Source organism: Panthera tigris, chromosome A1, assembly GCF_018350195.1.
Source record: "Panthera tigris isolate Pti1 chromosome A1, P.tigris_Pti1_mat1.1, whole genome shotgun sequence".
NCBI lineage: Eukaryota > Metazoa > Chordata > Mammalia > Carnivora > Felidae > Panthera > Panthera tigris.
This window is the reverse complement of record NC_056660.1, coordinates 177,534,164-177,557,594: the sequence shown is the minus strand read 5'-3', so window position 1 is coordinate 177,557,594 and position 23,431 is coordinate 177,534,164. Positions and strand designations below refer to the sequence as shown.

The following is a 23,431-nucleotide window of genomic DNA, read 5'->3' as shown; positions in this document are numbered from 1 at the left end:
AGAGACAGAGGAAGACACAGAATCAGAAGCAGTCTCCAGACTCTGAGCTGTCAGCACAGACATGTGACTGTGAGATCATGACCTAAGCCAAAGTTGGGTGCTTAACCAACTGAGCCACCCAGGCACTCCTGTGTTGTATATTTTTAATGGCTTTATAGTATTCCTTTTACATATGCTCTATAATTTATTTAACCACTTTCCTCAGTAATAAGCATATAAGTTTTTTCTGTCTTCTGTTACAAACAAATGATACAATGAATATTCTTTCACACACATGCACACACACACACACACAAACACACATGTGCACACATGTAGGCATCCCTATCAGTGAAATTCCAGGATCAAAGGGTATATACACTTTCTATTTCTGATAGATTTTCCCTCCTGAGAGGTTGTATGTATTTACATCCCTACCAAGAAGTCATGAGAATGTCTTTCCCCTGCATTGTTGCCCACATGCTGTATTCTCCAAATCTCAGGCCAGCATTTGCTAACTGCAAGCTCATCACACTTGATGAGGACTCCCTTATTTGAGGCAGGTTTATTCGCAGAAGAGGAAAGGGCCTTGTGGAGATCAAGGAACTTTCCCAAGGGCAGGTGTCTGTGATTGAAGTCTCAGTCTTCCCTCTTCTCCATGCTGGCTGCCCTTCTCCACCAGGCTCACTGGGAACAATCCAGTGTAGGCAGAGTGTGACGCCCCCACAGAGTCCAGAAGCTTGGACACACCAATAACCCTACTCCTTTCCTTCCCCATCTTTTACTTTCTTTCTAGTTTTGCTCAATCAGTTTTGCTTTTAGTAATTTCTTCTACTGATGTAAAACCTAAACACAAATAGAACTGTAGACTCAGCCCAGTTTACAAATACTTTCTTGGTGATACAGTTTCCAGGGGTACTTGATGATGTCAGAACAGGGACCGCTTGTACCCCAGAACAAGCTTGATAGGTTTTTACTGGAGAACTACAGGCAAATTGTTGTCCTTTTGAAAAATAGCCTTCCCCTCTAAGCCTATGGCAGATAGAAAGCTGTGAAGTGTTTTCCTTTATGTCTGAAATAGTCTACATTCACACGCGTGCCCTCCCAGTCGCAAAGAGGATAGCCATGAGACGCTGCCGGTTAGGGCTACACTCGGGTACTAGATGTGCAAGGGTTGGTTAAGCCTTTGGGGGAATTGCCTTAGGAGAAGAGACAGTAAAAGCAAAAGCGAAGACTGCTATGAACGTAGAGGTTGCTGGCAAGGAGGAGGAGGAAGGTGGAGGGAGTGGGGAGGAGTGGAGGGAGGGAGGGAGGGAGGGAGGGAATGCCAAGAGAGTGGTGAAAATCAGCACAGCGGAAAGAACGGCTTGGAAGACGGGCTTTAAATGCCTGCCTGGCTTCTTGCTGGTGGCGCCAGGGCTCTGGCAGGATGTGGGCGGAGGGCGAGTCCGAGGGACTCCAAACACTGGGAATAGTGGTGGTCCTGTGCTCCTCTCTGAAACTTTTGCACTACCTCGGGCTGATTGACTTGTCAGACGGTAAGCGAGCTCTTGAGCTTCCCTATTTTATAAGAATGTTTTTCAGCTTAGGTTGTCATGAGTAGTTTAGAAAACGCCCGGCAAAGTAGCGTGTAGACCCCGTAGACCCGAGAGCTTTGCAAAAGCCCTGCTAAATTCCAGCCATTTTGACCCTAGCCCCCGCCGCGGAGCTCAGGTTGACCCAGGGATGATGCGCTGTCCATGGTACAGAAATGTGGTGCCTGGAGAGTTGGGGAACTGGAAGGGGTTAAATATTCTCTTCCTGCCCCGTGTGCGTGTGAGTCTTGGTGGATTACTAGCTGTGTGAGAATAGCACATAACATCACAGTCCTCTCTCAGAGTGTCTGATAGCTCTGTTGTTGGTAGAAGTCAATGACTTTTAGAAGTCATTATGTTGATGAAAGTTAAGAAGCAGGTGGGAAGACTGTGGTGTTAAAAACTTTTGTGAAATGCTAATCATTACCAAATGCCAATTCCTTCCCCTCCTTCACCCCTTCACCCTCAACCCTCACAAGAATCCTTACCCTAAAATCACCTCATTAGCTGTGACTTTAGCTTCCATTCCTTAGTGAGACTGTAGTCAAAAATTCAGGTTAACCATGCTGTTTATGACTACAAAGTTAGTAGTTTGGTTTCCAAAGTTAAAGGAGCTCAAGAAATGAAGAGTATTTTCTTCCTCCTTACGAAATTTTGTCCCCAATAGGATACCATTTGTTTATATAATTTTTATCACGTAAAATTAGACTTCTGGAAAGATTCCAATTTTGGTGAGCAATGCATTAAACAAAACCAACCTCCAGTAATTTATATTCAATGTATATACAATGTGTATTTGATATATGTTCTTCCATAACTGGATTGGGTTGTGTAGACAGAATTTCTCTTCCAAGAAGCATCATATGCCTTAGCTATACATAATAATGAGATACATTTGTAGACAAAGGACCAGCTGAAGTACAAAGCTGAGGTAGACCAGAGACTGAATGCAGGATAATGTGGTTGGATGAGCCCTGGATTAGGAATCAGGAGACCTGGTTCCTATCAATGATCACTCTCTATTTAAATTTGGTCAAGTCATTTTTTATCTGGATCTAAATTTCCTTATGATGATGATTTTCAATCTCTGCTTCATGGCATTCTGAAGTGACCCAAACGTTTCCTTGTTTTCAGTTTGGTGCTGGGCGCAATAAGGCAGATCCTGCGCCCTATGTCCCTGCTTCAACAAAACCATCTTCACTTTATCTGCCCTATATGCCAGGCCTGTATGCTAGGCTTCAGCTAAAACTGATTGTGTTTCCCTGAGATGTTGGAAGCTGAAGCACATTCAAAAAATTCTTTCTTTCTTGAAAACCACCTGAAATCGAACAATCTGGTAGAACAGTTCTGTGTGCACATAGGAACTCTCCCAGGCTCGGCCCCTGATATGTGCTTCTCTAGAGCTCCCAACTCAGCCTGCCAGTCTATAACAAATTGAGCAAAGCCCCTGTTCACCATCAGATCCCAAAAATGTGTTTCATCCCTGTTCCAAGCTTCAAAGCAGACACCCACTGAGATTACAAATTAACATAAGAGAAATTTCCAGAGAAACTTCCTTCTAAGGCTAAAGGTGCCGTGGAAAATAGTGCCTTGCTCTTCCTTTCCATATCCGGACATAACCATCTCCCTTCCCCTGCTTTAGCTTCTCAGTATTACAGCTTTTGGTTTTATTACCACGGAATATATCAATTACTCATCTAATGTTATAGTAATGAGGGGATTAGGGTGAAATGTAGAAAGCATATGTTTAAGACTGCCTCCAGGAACCTTAGGTGAAGGAAGAAATTAACATTTATTCAGCACCTGCAGTGTCCTGGGTATAGTGCCAGGTGCTTCTATGTACATGAGCTAATGTAATCCTCAAAATAACACTCTAAGGAAAAAAACTAAATAACACTGGAAAGTAGATATCATTGTGCCTTTTATATAAGGAAAAAGAATACAGGTTTAGAGAAATTAGATAAAATTTCCAAAAATACAGCAATAATAAGGTGGAGATGTTTGTCTCTAAAATTTTGCCCTCCATCCTGTATTCCAAGTGGCTCAACAAGTAAGATGGCGTCTGTGGTCTGTCATTAAGTCTACACCACACAGCCTGTTATACTAGAGCCTTCCCCATATGGTCCAAAATGCCATTTTTATTGTGCATGTGACATGGGAAATTCTGCTCACACATTCGAGTACCAAGAGGAGAATACCACCTCCTGTTGAGTACACCAGGACCAATGGGATGAAGCCATTCTAAAGAGAGCAGGGGAATAATTCTGAAGAACCTGTCGGTAGTCTTTCCTAGGGCCTCATCTTATTCTCATTTTATTTTCCACTAGTGATTTTAGAAGAGTATAGATACTGGGCCTAGAGTCAAAAGAGGTGTGTTCCAATCCTGGATGTGCCATTTATCAGCAGTGTGACCGTGGGCAAGGCCCTTTTCTTCCCCAGCTTTCACTTTCCTCACTTGTAAAAAGGGAGACACGAGGATGATGGTTGTATTAATTCTCTAGGGCTAGTGTAACAAATTATACAAAGCAGGTGGCTCAAAACAACAGAAACGTATTCTTTCACAGTCCTGAAGGCCAGAAATCCAGAAGCAAGGAGTTGGCAGGGCTATGTTCCCTCTAAGCCTCTAGAGGAGAATTCCCCTGGCTTCTTCCAGTTTCTGGTAACCCCAGGTGTTTCCGAGCTTATGACACTGTCACTGCAATCTGTCTCCATCTGCACACGGCCATCTTCTCCCTGTGTGTCTCTTCTTCACTCAGTACTTCCCTCTTCCTCCAAGACAGCAGCCGTATTGCATTAGGGCCACCTTGATGACCTCACCTTAACTACAAAGATCCTATTTCCAACAAGGTCACATTCACAGGTACTAGGGTTCATGACTTCAACATCTCTTTTTGGGTGACACAACCCAACTCATAACAGTAGTAGTAAATGCTGCAGATTGTTGTTGTAAGGATTGAATGAAGTGGCACATGGGAAAGTAGCAAGCTTATTATCTGCCTCATAGCAGGTACTTCCTAAAAGCTCAATTATTTTTCAGCCTTAGATCATGCCAATCAAATGAATACCCTGCTCATAAGAGAAAAAAAGACAAAACCCAAGTCCATCAGGCCTATTGGGCAGTACAGTCCTTCCCTTGGGATTTGGAAGTTGCCAGTGAGACTTCCAGAGTAGAAACCAGACTGGGGTGACTTTCCCCTTGTATGCAGTGTCACCGTGCACACCCAGCCCTCACTGCCATGGCCTGCAGATCAATCCGACTCCTCACCCATTCCGCCAAAGTGAGGGCAGCAGGGACTGCAGAGAGGAGATCAGGCAGGGGTGCGGGGTGACAGACAAGTAATGCCCACCCCCCCCACCCGCCGAAAGTTCAGAGACCATTACCAGTTAATTCTCTGTCTCTGTCTCACCTGCTGCTCACTGGGCCAGCCTGAGGCAACTTCACCCTGACAGATGGGAGTCCCCTTTCCCCAAAGCACATGTCTCCTGGCACTGCTACAGCAACTGCGGAAGCGACCTACTGTTACAGGTCCAGGCATAACTGTAACAGTGAGGCATACATCGGTGTTTCTCAAAGTGGGTTCTCTTGCTGCCATATCTTACACCTATCTAAACGTAAGGTAATTTCACTATGTCTCTAACCATATAGCTTGTTTATAGAATCAGGAATGTCAGAGGCTTTGAAAACCACCCCAAAAAATAGCAGTAATAGTAATAACTTCACAAACTCAGGGAAACCATGAGAATCCAAGTGTGTCTATTGGAGTCTTTAGAAACAGTTGTCTTTCTATGCACTCTAAATTGTATGAAACATGAATTATTACTCCAGAGGTTGGCTGGGTCTACTTGATGGCAAAAGATTTGAAATGTGGTTCATGTGAAGTCAGCTACGCACATATAGCCAGCTTTAGTGATTTCTTATGGACTTAGTGCCTGTGTAGTACTTTATAGCATAGGCACCCATCGTCCATCAAGTGTTTAACTTGGACAGCAGAGAAATCTTGTGAGATATGAAGATCCTATAGTGCTATTGAACTAATTTCATAGTTTCTAAAAAACTGAAGTTCTGAGGCTTTGACTTCGAGGCCACACGGTTATAAAGTAACAATTTCAGGACTCAAGTCAAGTCTTCTGGTCCCACTACAAGCACTTTCTGTTGTCCAAATGTAGGAAAATTTGTAATTAAACCATGCCTGGAGCATTGATAATATCACTATTTCTACCCATTGAATATTTGTAACCCTCCTCTTGGCAAAGTATTCATAACCTAACGCAGTTAGATTGTAGTGAGCTGAATCGTGGCCGCCCAAAGACATCCTGCCCTAATCCTAGAACGTATGAATGTCACCTTATAAGGAAAAATGTTCTTTGCAGATGTGATTAAGTTAAGGATCTTGAGATGAGGAAAGTATCCTGAATTACCCGGGTGGGTTGCATATGTCATCATAAGTCTTATATGTTGTCATAAAAGAGGGGCAGGCAGGGACCGGACATAGACAGAAGGGAAGGTGGTGATGTGAAGCTAGAAGCAGGGGTTGGAGTGACGGACAAGGCAAGGAACACTGCCAGCCATGAGAAGCTGGGAGAGGTCAGGAGTGGATTCTCCCCCAGAGACTTTAAAAGGAGCATGGCAGGGGCGCCTGGGTGGCTCAGTAGGGTAAGCATCCAACTTCAGCTCAGGTCGTGATCTCGTCGACTGTGAGTTCGAGCCCCGCGTCAGGCTCTGTGCTGATAGCTCAGAGCCTGGAGCCTGCTTCAGATTCTGTGTTTCTCTCTCTCTCTCTCTCTCTCTCTCTCTCTCTCTGCCCCTCCCATGCTTACATTCTGTCTCTCTCTCTCTCTCAAAAATAAATAAACATTAAAAAATTTTAAAGGAACATGGCCTTGCTGACACCTATAGATATACACCCAGGGTTCATATGCCCTCCCACCACTGAGTAAACAAAAGAACCCAAGTAGATTACTCCTCTACAGACGTAGCCTCAAACCTCTCTTCTCTTTTTCCTCTTTCTACCTCCAGGTCTCATTATTTTTAATGCTTCTGTCGATATTGTTATACTTTCAATGGTGTCCTTAATTCTTGACTCCTTCAATATTGGCTTTGAACAGTATCTACTGCCCACCTTCTCTTTAATATCAGGAGACGAGGACACTTTTACTTCCTCTATTCTTCCTGTCTCCCTCTACCTACCAAATCTGTTAATTATATTATCATTTTTACATTGCCGAGGCTTATGATGTCCCGAAAACATCTTTCAAGGTAACTAGGAGGGTCTTCCTCGGGCCTCTCATCTCCCACGAGGACAATCCTGTCTCCTGCTCTGAATGGGCTCCCAGTTCTGTGTCTAGAACTTTCTACTTATACGACCACCAAGAGGACAGAAATGCATTCTGCATCAGGAGGATGCATTCTGTGCTCAGAAACCATTCCAGGGAGGCCTGGGTGGCTCAGTCGGTTAAGCGTCTGACTTCAGCTCAGGTCATGATCTCACGGTTCATGAGTTCAAACCCCGAGGTGGGCTCCACCCTGACAGTGCAACACCTGCTTGGGATTCTCTCTCTCCCTCTCTCTCTGACCCTCCCCGCTTATGGGCACGCGGGAGGTGTATGTATGCTCATGCTCGCTCTCTCTCAAAATAAATAAATAAACTTTAAAAAAAAGAAACAATCCCCTACCATACAAACAAAGTGATAGTTGGCCTACCATCCCAGTCCCACATTGTCCCCAGGGCCAAGTACTGCTGTGACACCAGTGCTCAGATTCCTGCTATGGACATAGAAGGATCACCACCTGATTTTATGTTAAGAAAAGTGAATATAGCATGTGCTTAAGGAATAAACTGAACCTGCTGAGAAAGTCTATCATATTTTCAACTACAGAAGAACCTGGAGAGAAAGGAGAATGGGAGAGAAAAGATAGGAAGGTGAGGGGCAGAAGGAAAGAGGGAGGAAGAGAGAAATGGTCAGAACTGGGGAGAGGGTGAAGAGGCGGGAGTGAGAAAGGGCGGGAGGCAGCCACAGGAAGTGGATTCAGTGCATTCTCAGCTCTCTGGATCCTCCAGCCTTCACCTGGGGGTCCAGTGAGTTCCAGCCTACAATCATCAGCTTTTAGGAGTCCGCTTAGCTTATTAACGCTTACCAACTGCTCTTTGTACTCCAGTCTCTAGAGACCGTATGCTGCAAAAGAAAGTTCTAGGAGCCGACTTCGCACCTGAGCTGTAGCCAGAACTCCACCACCCTCCACCCCCCTGCCTTCCCCAGCCAAACCAGCCCCAGGGAGGAACCCTGCCTTTGTCTCCGATGCCACACACCTGGCTGGAAAGGGCAGTCTGTCTCATTACTTCCTCCTCAGGCATCTCTCCAACTGGGCATCTGAGGCTTTCTGAAGTCAGAGTTCAATGGCACACACATAGTCACTTGTGTAGTCTATTCAGCAAGGCACGCCACTGATCCCATGCCCTTGAAATAAGTGAGCACTGCAGTATTGTTCCTTTATTTCCCTCCAGGCAATATTCAAAGGTGAAAAAGTCAAAGCTCTTCATAGGTTCCTCCTCTCTGCCTTCACCCTCCCTCTCTGTGCTTACCCCTCTACCCCACCACCCCATCTTCTGTCTCTCTAGCCCCAGGCTCTCAACCTCTCTCAAGTGACTCAGGCCCTTCCACTGGGACGCCCACTTGGGCTGGTCTTTCTGTGCATCCTCTCCTGACTTCCTGGCTTTTAATCCACCTCCATCAAAGCATACCCTTCTGCACACTGACTGAGCTCCAACTACCCCTGAAACACAGATCCCCACTTAGGCAATCATCCTGTCCGTGAATCTGTGTGTGAAGAGCCTGAGTAAAAAAAAAAAAAAAAAAAAAAAAAAAAATGTTTTTAAATTATGGTACTAACATAGTATACTGGCTTTAGGCTATTACCTGCTTTCACATTTGCTTATTTTAAAAACTAGAGAGAACATGGTTGGGGTGACCTTTCCCCCTCACGAGACACTCTAAGCTGCACCCCCCGAGGGAATCAGCTTTGAGAGAAGAGTTACTTCTGGCACCAAGAACAAACATTTGTTGAATGAATGAACAAATGCCTTTATTCTGACGACAAAGAGGAGACTTGAGGAGGGGCTGTCTGTGAAGAGAGTACGTCTGCCCTGTTCAACACACACTCCTTCTGCCCAGCATGGTGCCCAACACGTTCTAGATGCTCAAGAAGTGTTGAATGAATGAACGAATAACGAGGTTTACCTGCAAAGCTTCCTCACACCTTGGGATACATTTGGGGGACTAAGACCAAGCCTTCCAGCAAAGACTCCACATCCCACACCATACACAGAGTTATTTTTCACTCCCCTCCACTGGGCCTTCGTTTTCCTCCACAGCTTGGCTCCTTCTCCAGACCTCTACATTCCCTTCTTAATACACATCCTAATTATTGACAAGCTTTCTTTTCCCCACTCTGGGCTGCCCTGGGAGTAATCCCTTGATATTTCAGAGAACATTCCAAGAATAGAGCAAGCTCTCCTACTTGACAACTAGATACTCAGTGAAAGCTGGTGAATGAATGGATTAATGCACAAATTAATGGCCATCCCTGCTCATGCTTGGGAATGCTTTCAAGCCCAACCCTGGACACCTCATTGGTACTTCTTTGTCTTTGAAAGAGCCCCAGGCAGCATGTCCATAGCCCTCAACTCCAGCCTCAGCCTTGTCCCTCAGCAATATCCACATTCCTCTCTGGGTTTACCTTAGCCAACCATAAAATGAGCAGGTTGAATTAGATCGGTGGTTTCCAAATGCTGATCTATAAAATTTCCAGAAGGAGGACGATACGGGATTTGGGGAAGGAAAAAACAAAAAACAAAACAAAACATTCTCCTGCTCTCCCTCTTTAACCCCAGCATCTAATTGCTTTCATCTATTTTACTTAGCCTCCATGCAAAATTGCTTTTCATTAAAGAATTCCTTGCCTTAATAGGAGTTTGAAAACCATTGATAACATCCAAGATCCATCCAAACTTGAATCATGATCTCATGATTTCACAGGAAGACACGTGATATACTAGCTTTCGAGGTAGACAGAAGGGATATGACCCAGCCAGGGCCACATTTCTCTATACCACCATCACCGTGACAACCAACCCTCAGTTAGGATGTCAAATGGGTACACTGGTCTGAGCCATACACCCTAGAACACTGAAGCCAGCAGCAGCCATAAAACATAGAACTAATGAGAAATATATCTGTCCCCATGGCTGCCAGAAACTAAATAAGTTGAGGGAGGGTTGCAAAAGTCAAGATGAGATCACCAAACTTCTGCTACCAAAAAGGTATATTTCATAGAATGTTTAGCTGGACAAGACCCTAAAAGTCATGGAAATGATCTGGAGTCTTGGAAGTAACCCTGGAATTGGAGTCAGAAGCCAGAATTCAAACCCCACTTCTGCCATTTGCTGACTAATGACTTTGCACAAGGTTCTTAACTCCCATGAGACTTACTCTCCTAATCTGTAAAATGGGGTACTATAACCCACCTTGTAGGATGTTGGGAGAATTAATTGACATGAGTTGTATGAGAGCATTTGGCTTAGTGCTAACACTTTATAAATAACTCTACAAGGGCCCAGAGGGAGGAAGTGACTTGCCCAAGGTCACACAACAATGGCTTTATGATCATGTTGCCTACAGCTCAGCATTGCCATGGTTTGAGAGGATTCTGGGGCCCAGGGAGGCAAAGGGGTCCACTAAGCCTTCTACTTAAGTTCCCTGGAGGGGGCGCTGAGACACCACCCAAGAGTCTCACTCTCAGGAATTCAATATAGAAAACACATTAAGACCTGTTTACATGGAAGTGCTGTTTATAATTATTGTTCCCTACGGGATATTCCCCTACTGCTTCCTCCAATCCTGTTTTAAACTGCTCTGCTAATAGAGCTTTCCTGGCTTCCCCCGGGGAGACATTCACAGATGCTAATAGAGACATAATTCAAAAATTGCTTGATATACATGCCCTCAATTTTCCCCAAGAACCACCTAAGATACCCAAACATGCAACGCACTCATCGGCCAGATGCAATTAAACATGCATGGTGTTAAATGTGCAGGCTGCTACTCGGCCGGGTCTGAATTAAGTTGAGGCAATCACAGCACTTTATCCTAAGATCCCTCCTCGGTCAAGTGCAACAGGAAAGAAGCAAGCTGCTGGATGGGAGCCCTGGAGGCCCCTTCCTATCGAGTCTGCACTTTAGACGAGATAGGGAGGCTTTTAAAAAATCTTCCAGGTCTGAAGATGCGAAGAATCGGTCCTGAGGAACTCTGGGGAATAATAACTTGCATCTCTCCGATGTATAAAGAAGAGAAGGAAAGCGGAAAGAAGCCAGGCACAACACTACAGCATTACAACGTTCATTACAAAAAGATCTGGCTCCAGATCCCGGAACAAGCGCTTGCTCCCTGTGGGACCCTGGGAGAGTCACACAAGCTTTCTGAGTCTTAGCTTGTCCAATGGCAAACTGAGGATCCCTACATCACCTCCCCAGATTTCTGGAAAGATAAAAGGAGATTTCACAAATAGTGAAAGCACTCGGCATATCTTCACATAGTAGGAATTCATTAAACTTCTTTTCTACACATCTTTTTCTAAAATCTGAATACAGAGAGCATGGACATATTTACGTGCTTGTTAAACAAGTACAAGAATGTTGAGAAAATCTAAAATATAGTAAAATTAGAAGGTTAAAAGAAGTAAACTAGACTGATGAAAAGAACTCTGACTCACCCAAAAGTAATAAACTTAATAAAACTCAGTATCTTGAGAGAAAATTAATATAAACGGAAAATAGCATAGGTTCAAGGTGACTTTGGAGATGTTTCTGAAGACTAGATCCATAACTGATTAGTAAACTAAAAATACAGAGTACTGGTAAGGCTACAAAGTAGAAAGGCAGGGTCCCTGTCCACCCCACCCCTTTTACTACAGAAGGAACTGAAGCCCAGAGAATGGAAATGTCCAGCTCAGCAAAGAACACTGAACCAGGGGGTTGAGGGATGTTGTTCAGTGTGCTTTGCCCTATGCTGGTCTTTCTGGGAAGGGGCCAGACCTCCTACACATTGTCCCATAAAAGTGGTGCCAGACTGACACCCAGCAGAGTGACCCAGTCCACACACAGAAACGGACAGGAGGGGAAAAGGCAGGAACCACACCTGTTGCACACCGACTAAATGCACACTTCTGGGTATCCACCTAATCCTTGGGAAGACCCTAAGTAGTGAGTGTCCTTCACATATGAAGAAATGCCATTGGGCAGGCGATGAAATTGTGGAAGCCACACAACGAGTGTGTGACAGGCATGGGATTCAAGCCACACTCCTTCTGCACAGCATCCAACCCTTTCCACGTCTCCAGTTGACAGATTCAAATATCTGACAGCAGAAGGCTTGCCATCAACGTGACCTGATTGGAAGTGATGTGACTGAGCTTCAATCAAACTATAAATGTGGGGGCGCCTAGGTGGCTCAGTCAGCTGAGCGCCCGGCTTCGGCTCAGGTCATGATCTCACAGTTCGTAAGTTCAAGCCCCGCGTCGGGCTCTGTGCTGACAGCTCAGAGCCTGGAGCCTGCTTCAGATTCTGTGTCTCCCTCTCTCTGCCCCTTACCCCCCCCCCAAAAGTAAATAAACATTAAAAAAGTTTTTTAACCTATAAATGCAGAGATGTTTCAATTACATAAGGGTTTGAAAGAGCCCACACACTCTCCTGTCATATAATGTGAGCTGCAGCGACTGCAGCAGGCACTTGGGGTTTTGCCTGGAGAGGGACGAGCAGGCAGGCCGTGTAGGGGCCTTAGGAAGGGCAAGCAGCTGAAAGGAGGGAAAGCAACAGAACTGGAGGCGGCTCTCCCCATGGCCTTCACCTTCACCTGTGCAGCCCTTTCCAGAAAGCACCATTGGAAGCACCCCCATTCACTCCTGAGGAGAACCTCAAACTCTTGGGGCCGATCTAGCACAAACGGACAGCCTGGCCTGGCCCCTCTGGGGGTGACAGATGTGATTGCTCCCCGACGGGGAAAGGGTGACGTCTCTCAGCCCAAGCCCTCCATTTATCTTCAGGACAATTTTAATTGGAAACCTCGCCTCGCTGCTGCCCACTTTTTCAGAAGTAATTAGAATGCTAATCTATAAGAAAGATGTCTATTAAAAATAAATTAATAATAGATAATACATTTTGGCTTACAATTTTGAATAATATGGCCATCCCATCTTAAAATAAAAATTCATATATTTTTAATAAGCCTGAGACATGTTTCCCAATGAACCACAGATGGTTCATTTTTATTATCCTATAAAGAGACATTATGGGTAAATGTTTTTTAAAAATGGCAAAACACAATCTCAGAGCTGCCCTCTTTTGGAGCTCTCCAAGCACTTCCTAAGCGTTGGTGTTCCCTGCTGACATCATGGAGATTGAGACGTGAGGGTGGCCTCCCTTACCCTGTGAGACACCATTGATCCCCTGACCTTCATCTTTGATCAGACAGAATCAGCATGGCAAAATAAAAAACAGACATAGTTCAAATTCCAGCTTTGTTACTTGATGACTAATAACCAAGCCGTAATGATGGGTATTTATCAAGTAATCCTGGTGAGGTTATTTAAGGGGTATATAATGCAGGGTATGAAATCCACTGGACACAGCAACTTGCACTGAGAGGCTCTCTTTAAATGTCCCTTCCTCTCCTCCTAACATCTAGAATCAGGAGAAACATCTGAAGCTATTACCCCCATGTGCCCAAGTACCTGGCATAGTACCTACAAAGAGAACAAATACGTTCTGTCCCTTTGACAAGCATCCAGGAACCCTGCCACAAAAAGCTGTTGAGTTTGGAGAATAAGTCTGAACTATTCTAAGAAGGTGAGATGTGTAGAAAGCAAGGGTGGTAACCAGCTCTTTTTCCAGCACTGATCATCAGGTTATCGACTTACAATTTAGCCAAAGGTACATCAGCACTAACCAAACCCATCTCTGGAACAGCCCATTGCTCCCACCAGGAGACAGAGGGAGGTGTGACAAGCCCCCTTCCAACCCTCCCCACTGCACACCCCAGTTCCAACACACCCACCCAATTGCTCAAGCCTAGAAGGGCTTCCTCATCACCTCTTGATCCCTTTCGCTCACGCTCCCCTCCCCTACATCAGCAGGTCTGGTGGACTCTATCTGCTGGAGAGACTGGAAATCTGCCCCTCATTGGTCTCCTTCAAAGTTAACGTTTTTCAGCCAGTTGCAACTGTCTCCTAGCAGGTCTTTCTGCATCTACTAAAAACAAACACAACAAAACAAACAGCAACAAAAACCTCTCATTGAACCATAATATGCACCAGAACCCGTGTAACAAATACCCAGATTAAAAAAAAAAAAAAAAAAAAAAAAAAAGAAGAGGAGGACCATTACAGCATCCAGAAGTCCCTATTCACTCCAACCCAGTCACCTGTCCCCCAAGATAACGGCTCTCCTGACTTGTAACAGCGCAGATGCATTTTGCAGTCTATGTTCATCCATATTGTTGGACGCTGGGGTAGTTAACTCGTTGGAATTGCTATGCAACATTTCATTGTGTCAACATGCTAACAATTTGTTGTTTATTTTAATGTTAATTACACTTGGGTGAGTTTCTGGCTTGGGGGAATTATAAACTTGGTAACTCTCCTTCCCTTTGCTTTAAAGATAAAAATCCTGGGATGCCTGGGTGGCTCAATATTTATCTGACTCTTGATTTCAGCTCAGGTCATGATCCCATGGTCATGGGATTGAGCCCCGTGTTGGGCTCCATGCGGAGAGTGGAGCTTGCTTGAGATTCTCTTCCTCAAAAATAAACAAATAAGCATTAAAAAAAAATAATAATAAAGAGAAAACTCCTAAGTTGACTGGTCTGACCAGTTACCATCTTACCTGACATGTTGGTCATTCTGCTCCACCACGTGGCCTCTACTTGGTTCCTCAAAAGACCAAATTCGTTCTCCTCTCCTGGCCCTTGCACATGCTGTCCCTGCTCTCTGAGACCCTTCCTACCACATTTTCTCATCTTTACACTTCTGCTCCCATGTCTGCAGACTCTCCCTCCCTCTAACTCACACCAGGTTCCTTCTGGTTTTTCTTCCTCACCCTGCCCCCACTCTTTTCATCTGAGTACTCAAGACAATGCATAATTGCATATCCGTGCGTGTGATTATTGAGTTAATGTGTCAGTCACGCTGAACAGAGGACTTGCCTGACTTCTTTGTGACCGTGTTGCTGGCACCTGGAACAGTACCTGGCACAGAATAGAAGCTCAATATACCTTTGTTAAGTGAGTGAAGGAACTCACCATCCCCTCAAGGAGCCCATGGTCAAGAGAGACAGAAAGGTCTCTGTAGCTATCGTGCAATGTAGTGGGTGCTGCAGGAGAGAGATCTTGCCGTAAAGATGCTGTCTGGGAAAGAAAGAAAAACTTCCATTTTAGAGGAAGTAGCCCGTGAGGTGACATTTTGTAGAGGACCCATACAACTCCAGTAGGAGTCATTCACACTATAGTCTAAATAGTGTCCCCTGGAGGAGTACACTGTAATGGGACAGATTTGAAGGAAACCCAAGAAATAACCCAGCAAAGGGAAGGAAATCAGGTGCTAGATGGAGCAGGAGCATGTGCAAAGGTATGAAAGTGTCACCCAGGAAGTCGGGTTGGGGAAACAGCAAGTACTTCTAGAGAGTGAGAACGTGTGGTGCTGGGTAATGCGGAGGAGGGAAGCAACAGACAAACCCTGAAAGCTAAGCAAGGAGCAGATAATAAAAGACCTTCCAGGCCTTATTAAGGAGGCTGGCCTTCCTCCTGCAGGCAGTGGCGAGCCTTTGAAGGCTTTAAAGCAAGGGACATATTCAGATGCATTTCCTTTGAACATCTTGTTTTCTCCTTCCCCAGAGCCTCCACACAAGAGGTTCCTGAAAAGCTCCCTCTATCTTCCCTCTGCACTTAGAATGTCACACACACGTGCACACACACGCACACACACACGCACACACACACGCACACACACACACTTTCCTTTATCTAGTAAGTTCCCACTCCTTCAGATTTCAGGCCCACCTTCACTCCCTCAAGGAAGACTCCCCTAACTACCTCCCCTGCACCAGAGCCCCTGCCACTCCATCTGTAGTACCAAATACCTCCCCAATTGCAGTACATCTCACAGTCACAATATTATATGTGTGTCTGATTCTTAGGTGAAGTCCCTCATGCACCGAACTGTGACGTCACTGGGGACAAGAACCATACCTGTCTTTGCTCACCATTGTAGTCACACTGTCGAAGTGTCTGGCACATATTGGATAACCCACAGTTAAGTGCTCTATGAATGACTGCTTTACAAAGAGCCTTCTGCCTGTTCGTGCAAAGAACCCATTGGTAGAGTGAGGCCACAGGCTGGAGGCTGCAGTTTTCCAATAGTCTTGGGGAGAGATGCTCAGTGCATAGCACTGAGCCCAAGGGATGTTCATGCCCCATGCCCCAGCTAAGAAATCTCAAAGTAGGCATTTTGGTTTTTGGTTTGTTTTAATTTTTTTTAAGTTTATTTATTTTTAAGAGAGAGAGAGAGAGAGAGAGAGAGACAACACAAGTGGGGGAGGGGCAGAGAGAGAGAGACACAGAATCTGAAGCAGGCTCCAGGCTCTGAGCTGTCCGTGCAGAGCCCAAAGCAGAGCTCAAACCCACGAACTGCAAGATCATGACCTGAGCCGAAGGCAGACACTTAACTGACTGAGCTACACAGTCGCCCCTCAAAGTAGGCGTTTGGAACTCACACCTAACTGCAAAACCAAACTCTACCGGCTGTATTTTTTTTATTTTCCGTTTTCTTGATACTCTGGCATCTGGGCTTTGATCTTGGAGAGACCTCTCTTCCCCAGGCTGGCTAATTCCTAGGGATAGCAATGACTCCCCTGCAAGTGGACCTTGGGTACACAAACCCAGCAATCCGGAGCCCATACCCAACCATCTCTCTTCTCTAGCTCTCACACACCTAGGCAGTATTCCCTCTGCTCTAAATCACCACAGGGCCGGGTACCAGACAGCTAGGGACACCCCTACCGCCTAGAGATGGCCAAGATCATTCCAACTTTCCAGTCCTAAACTTACTCAGCATACCTACCCTGCCTCACCCGTTCTTTCCCACGAAAACCCCAATCGAGGCTCTGGGCCATGTTGTCCCCTCATCCCTCTCTGCCTCCTGACTGCCCCTGGTGCTTCCCTGTGTGGCCTCGCATGCCATGCCTCCTGTTTGTAGGGATCTGAGTGTAAACTTCTTCCCTTGTGATGGTCCCTTTCTGCATGTCTTACTGTACCTGATTAAAACAAATCCCAAGTACACATTTTAACACAAAACCCTGTGATACGTTCAGGTGTCCCAGGGTCGTAACTCCTCAAAGACAAAACTGTGTGGTGAAGGTCTTTCTAGTCCTCGTGGCCCCCCACATGGTACCTCAGAAGACACTCATGAATGTTGCAGATAATGAACAGGAAGCTCAGCGGCCCCCTCATCTCCCGAGAATCTGCCGTAGCCCCCGGAATCAGGCCCAGGCGAGGAGCTTCTCCAGTGGCCTTGGGACCAACCAGTTTTACAAATTATCAACATCTCCCCATTAGCTGTTGCAATATTAAATTGTGTGACTGGAAATGAATGAATAATCCCACGGGCAAGTGAGGGAGACCAAGCAGCGGGGATTTAATAACAAGTCCTGCCCTCTCTCCAAGCAGAAGGTCTTCCTAATTAAATATTAAAAATCTATCCACACAGCCACAGCAAAAAAATTGCTTTTTCAGCAGCGTCGTTTTGAGACGCTTCCTCAAAAGACCCAAGTGCTGTGGGAATGTCCTCTTGGGGACCCAAATGAGGGAACGAGGGGACCCCCAGTGACAAGGAGTGCTGGGCGCCAGGCACAGGTCTGACACATGTGTTTTTCACACTGGGTCCTCATGAGGACCAGGAGACATGGGTAGGATCACATCCGACTGGCAGAATTGGCATTTTAATCCAGTTCGCTGTGGTTATAAGCTGATATGATATAACACAGCAGCCAAGAACGTGGGTTTTACTACAAAGCAGACCTGGATTTGAGCCCGTGTCTGCCATTTACTCACTTGTGGCCTTGGGCAGGACATGGCACATCTCTAAGTCTCCCAGCTTCTTCAAGGGGGAAGCAGGGTGGATGGAGCTCACAGGGTTTGGGGAGGTTCTGCGAGATAATGTACAAGACGCACTAGATGCGGGCCCAGTACCCAGGAAATGCTTCTAAAATGTCCGCTACCGTTCTGATCCGTGGAAGACTGGCCCCTCCCCCTCCCTGTCCCCCGCAACCCTACCCTTGCCCCCCAGTGTCTCAGAAATGCCTCTACCAGAATGGAGGGCATCCTGTCCAACCCCCTTAACACCGTAGACTCCCTGCCAGCTGCACTTCCACTCTCATTACCTCATTTGAGTCTCACAAGAGCCCTGCCAAGTAAGGATCGTTCCCACCATTTTCCAGTGTTGAAACTGGGTTGGTAAACTTGACCTGTTGCCAAGGCTACAAGCCGGAGGCACTCCACCGTCACCTGCCTGGCTGCCTAGGCTTCTCCTCAGGGAAAAGGCCCTGGGCTCTGGGCTCCACCCACCCCCCAGTCCCAGGGCTTCTGAGGCACTCCCCATCTGCTCTTTAAATCGATTTAAAAAATAACCTTTTGGATTTCTTCTTATTAGAGATCTGTACCTACTCGTTGCAGAAAGTTTAGAAAATACACATGAGCACAAAGAATATAACAGCCATCCATAGCCCCAACCCTCAGTGATAACCGCTAAAAGTTTTTATGTATGATAGCTTAGAGATAGATAGATAGATAGATAGATGATAGATTGATAGATAATTTCCTGTTTTACAAAACCTGTTTTTTTCCACTTCTGGGAATATTTCTGAGAAATAATTTGAAATGCATATGGAATTACCTATATCCTTAATCCTGGCCCCTATTGTTTCCTATCTCCCTCGTCTTTTTCTTTAATTATTATTATACCTTTTTTGCATATTTTTAAATATTGCTTTAAGTTTATTTATTTAGTTTGAGAGAGAGAGCTAGCAGGGGAGGGCCAGAGAGAACCCCAAGCAGGCTTCGCACCGTCAGTGGTGAGCCCAACACAGGGCTCAAACCCATGAGCCATGAGATCATGACCTGAGCCATAACCAAGAGTCGGAGACTCAAGTGACTGAGCCACCCAAGCTGCCCCCTTTTTTGCATATTTAATCTCTCCCTTTCAATGACAACTGAACCTGTCCTCCCCAACCCCCCCCCCCCAACAAGGTATGGGCTAACTGAAGTAAGAATAAAGGAGTAAGTTGCAGATTAGCTAGAAGTTTTAGTCCTGGGAGATTTTCTCCAGCTTTATAATATTCCTGATGCCCTGGAGTCAGGTCTCCAGCCAAGCCTGACTCACCTTTGGCGTTCTAAACAGCAATTACCAGGTTGCTTGGCATTCCAAAAGAAACTTCAAATATCTCACATTGTGGATTTTATTAACCCATAGGGAGAAACAGGCTTTCTTCTCTGTCACTCATTTGCAGAAAGCTGGGACCGAGCCTAAGGTCTTGGGCCTATTTGATTAATGGAGGCTCTCCATTGCAATGAGCCAGCAAGGAGAGGAAGGACACAAAGCCATCAGGCAGAGAACTGACCCTGCAAAGCCATTCTCCATGAAGTCCCCACAAGTCGGGAGGGGCCAAAGACATCTCTATTCTCTTATGATTAATATCAGCTCTCATTGGGTGATTAATGCTATAACTCGTAACTCTCCACTGGCTTCTCAAAAAGGAAAGCCTTCTGTACTCTACTTGCTTTGCTGTTTGACGCCACTAAAACTGTTAACGTGACCCCAGGACCCAGCACCATACGGTCCATGTCCGCCTCTCATTCCCCTGTCCCTTGCTCATGGGGTCCCTGCCTCCAGACACAACCTCACCCTCTCTCTTGCCCTGGAGCAGGCTCACTCCTTCCCATCCTGGAGTCCTTGGAGAGACCGCTCCCTCCCTCACTGCACCTGGCCATCCCCTTCTTGTTCTTGGCTCAGCATCTGGACTGCCACAGAGGACCCCCGTGGTTACCTGTTTAAGTCCACAAGGCATCCCTCCGTAGCACTTCCCTCAACTGTAATTCAGAAAGTACTTACTTGATATCTGCCCACAGGCAAGGACACAAGCAGCACTCCTGTTCTCATCTGATTGGCCAGCACTAGCCACATGATCATGCCTAACTTCAAAGGGGCTGGAAATGCATCCCAACATGTGCCTGTAAGGAAGAGAACCAGAAATAGTTGGTGACAGCACTAGTCATCACCAAATGATTATGTTTTGTTTGAAAAAAAGGTGTTATTCCACAAAAATCACAACACACACAACTGAACACCAAATGCACTAGACCAGACTTGCTAGGACCATCTTCACAATGAAACAAATAGCATCTACTTACATTATCCCACCTGAAATATCATGATTTTAATTGTAACATTAAAATTATCAAAACAATCCATACACATAGCTTTAAAAATATTTCAAACAGTAATGAGCGATAAGGTGAAAAGGAAAGTATGCCTCCTTGCCCAGTTCCCTCATCCCATAATCCTACAGAAGTGATCATTATAGACAAGGTGTTTCAGGATTTGAGATGCAGGTAGGGAGGTCGGGGAAGGCTTCACAGAGAGGCATGACTGGAAGCTGTTTGGGTTTCTCAAATGTGAGATTTAATTTTCAAAGATTCCTATGATCCAACTGAAGCTTTCTGGTAAGGCACTTTGGGATTCATGTGAGGAGAAATACTGCTGTCTCTCGGCAAAGTAGTTAGAAGAGCTAGGAATTCCAAGCCAGAGCTCCAATCCGGAAAATTCCAGCAAAGCATCACTCTAGGCTTAGTGGTTGCCACCCACCACCCCTCAGATTAAAAAGCTTCAGAGCCCTGTGACCCACTAACATATTCATAAACTAACTCAGATAATTAATCCTGGATCATTTATCCTCTTAAAACTATACAAGTTTTCCAGCCGGCCACCCTGACTACTAAGAGTTATTTTGTGGGCTCTCCATAGGTTGCAAGCTGCTCAGCCGAACAGAGACACCCATTAGGAAACTGAGCCCCAGCTCTCCCCAACGAGTGAGGAGGGGACTTTATTGAATGCCTTCAATATGACAGGCATCCACTCTGAAGTGGTTCCTTGATCCTAACAGGTGGGGAGGTGGGTGCTGCTGAGCCCATTGTACCACTGAGAGCACTGAGTCCTGTAGGCTGGAAATGACTTGGTCACACTCACCAGCTGCTGAGCTGCAGAGCTGGGATTCAAGTCTGACTGTTCTGACTGCAAAGCTCACCATCATCATTCCCCTCTCGCTGATGCTGAATTTGGCTGCCACCTTCCCCAACCATTGTGTATAAAATGATGACCCCCGTGACCCATTTCTCTCTAGTCCTGGAACCCTGCTTTGTTTTCATTGACAGGAGACACATCACCACCTCTGTTCACTGCTCTATGCACCGACCCCCAGTGCCTACAAGAGTGGCTCGCCCTCAGTAGGTGCTCTGTGATTATTTGTTGAATGAGTGAATGGTGCTATGAAAAGAAGACCAACCTGAGTTTAATCCTGCTCTGTCAGGAATCCAGTGTGTGACCTTGGATAAGTCCACTTTGCTCTCTGGGCCCCAGCAGCCATATCTGTGAAGTCAGAGGGCAGGATAAGAGCATCTCTTTGTAACTTATATGCCCTGTGACTTACACAGCCTGTCACCCAGAGCAAAGGTTGCTTTCGTTCTCAGAAAGGGGAAACAAGATTGGAAATGCTAAAAGGATGGCAAAGAGCTCGAGGCAAGGGAGGAGCTGGGGGAGGGACCCTTGAAACCATTTGGTGTCTGCCCTCCTGCCCACTGGGACCGCAAATTCTCAAGCGCACAAGTGTGAGAAGCTTGGGCAGAGGAATTTGGTCCCTGTCTTGCTGAGACAGAGCAACAACCACAAAGAAACAGGAGTGAGGCCAGGGGAGACCCATGGGATGGTCCCTTAGGCCAGAAAGCATCTGAGTGTTAATCAGATGATGAGATCAGTGTTTGCTCTTCTGCCCACCATCTTTGTGATTTCAGGGAGGTCTCATAAGAACTCTTGATTCCATTTCTTCAGATGGGAAAATTAATATGTTCTCTTTCCTCTCTGCACCTCAGTTTTCTCCTCTGTAAAATGGGAACAATATAACACTTATTTCATAGGAGCTGTGTGATGTGAAAAGTGGCTTCTTAGAATCGAAGGCTGAAATGCACTGAGCCAGAAGTTCACACAGCCTGAATCTGTACAGAGGTCCTCTCTAATCACAGGGCATCCCTTTTTGCTCCATGCTGCTTGGGACCCAAAAAATGAAATTGTCATGTTTCTAGATTATCACAAAATACACAACAGTCACTTGGAAAAATATGATATGGGGTAGGGAAAGGGGTGGTTAAACTGGGCTCATAGAGGCAGGTAATGTGAATGAGTGATATTGGAGGACTGCCCCTCGGTCTTAGTTCTGGGGATGTAATAGGGACTAGTGGGGACTGTGGTTTACTAGCGAGTGTGTGCCGTGTCTGAAGCGAGCAGCCGCTCCTCAGCTCCAGCCAATTGTTGCCATGTGATAATGTGGTAATGCAGGCCCACACAGACATAAATTCCAATTTCTAAAGAGAAGCCAAAACCCCATATTTTATGTGCAATAAATGTTGTCAAAACTCACATTTAAAAGAAGTGAAACAACAACTGTACCCCGTGGGCTGCCAGATTGGGATTTCTAAACTAAACTGTCAGACGACAGAATTAGCCACTAAATTAGCCAAATACTTTCTAGATACTCTCTTGGCAGCTTTCTCAGGATTCAACATTATATCCTATTTAGTTTCTCGTAATTCTACACACTTAGAGCAAATAATGAGCGCTTAGCGCCTACTGTGTGCAGAGTGGCTCTAGACATCATAAAAGTGAGGTACCAAAAATAAAAACAGAACAAAAACAGGCACAAGACACAGTCTCTCCACCCCTACCCTATCCTACCCCACCTCACTCCCGGAACTGACCTCTGCGACACCCAAAGGTAGATTCTGATACCTGCTGGGGGACGGTTAGAGACAGTAGGCGCTTCAGGAGTTTGGACAGAGAGAGCTTTCCCTGCGGTGGTCTGCGAGAGCTGCCCAGAGGAGATGGCTCTCGAGGCAGGTTTAAAGGGTGGCTGAGATCGGGATCAGCTGATGACACACTCTGGCAGAGACAGGGGACTGTGCCTGTTGCAGAAGACCCATGCAGGGTGGTTGTGCAGAATTGTGCTGGGGAATCTAGACTTTACCCTGAAGATCCCTCAGGAGGAAGCTGGTAGGTTGTAATGGGGCAAAGCTGATGGAAAGGGACCCCCTTATCCTCCTGCATCCTCCAGGATGAAGAGCCTGGGCACTGGGTCCAGAGGCCCCTCTAGGTCTGACTCTGCCTCTTGTTTTCTTATTTGACACAACGCAGAACAGACAAACAGGCCAGAGCTTCCCCTGACAGCTTCGTGTAGGCTGTTTCCTCAGGGGTGGGGGAGATGCCTTCATGGTAATGATCTGGATCCTGAAACAATTCAGAGAGGCAGCAGGGCTTTGAAACAGGCCGTATTTCCTTTTTTTTTTTTTTTTTATGATGGTTTCATTTTACATTTTTATTGGCTCTCCACTGATTGCTCTCGGGCTCTCTGACGGGATGTGAGATGCGCTGACATTTATAGAAATCAATACATTAATAAATCACGAAGTTCATAATGTCTGATTTGCTTCTAAATGAGACAGAACTATTATCACCA

General features: G+C 45.8%; 1 protein-coding gene and 1 long non-coding RNA gene across 6 annotated transcripts in view; one reads left to right on the top strand and one right to left on the bottom strand.

Moving 5' to 3' along the window:
• Positions 1-21,287, bottom strand: part of LOC122240371 — a 34,952-nt gene extending 13,665 nt beyond the window's left edge. The window contains exons 1-2 of the long non-coding RNA XR_006219997.1: positions 21,212-21,287; positions 19,762-19,880 (exon numbers count right to left, since the gene is read on the bottom strand). This is a non-coding gene — a long non-coding RNA (uncharacterized LOC122240371). The remainder of the gene's footprint in view (positions 1-19,761; positions 19,881-21,211) is intronic.
• KCNIP1 (potassium voltage-gated channel interacting protein 1) overlaps positions 1-23,431 on the top strand; it is a 339,287-nt gene that overhangs the window by 288,575 nt on the left and 27,281 nt on the right. The gene's annotated exons all lie outside the window — the stretch shown is intronic.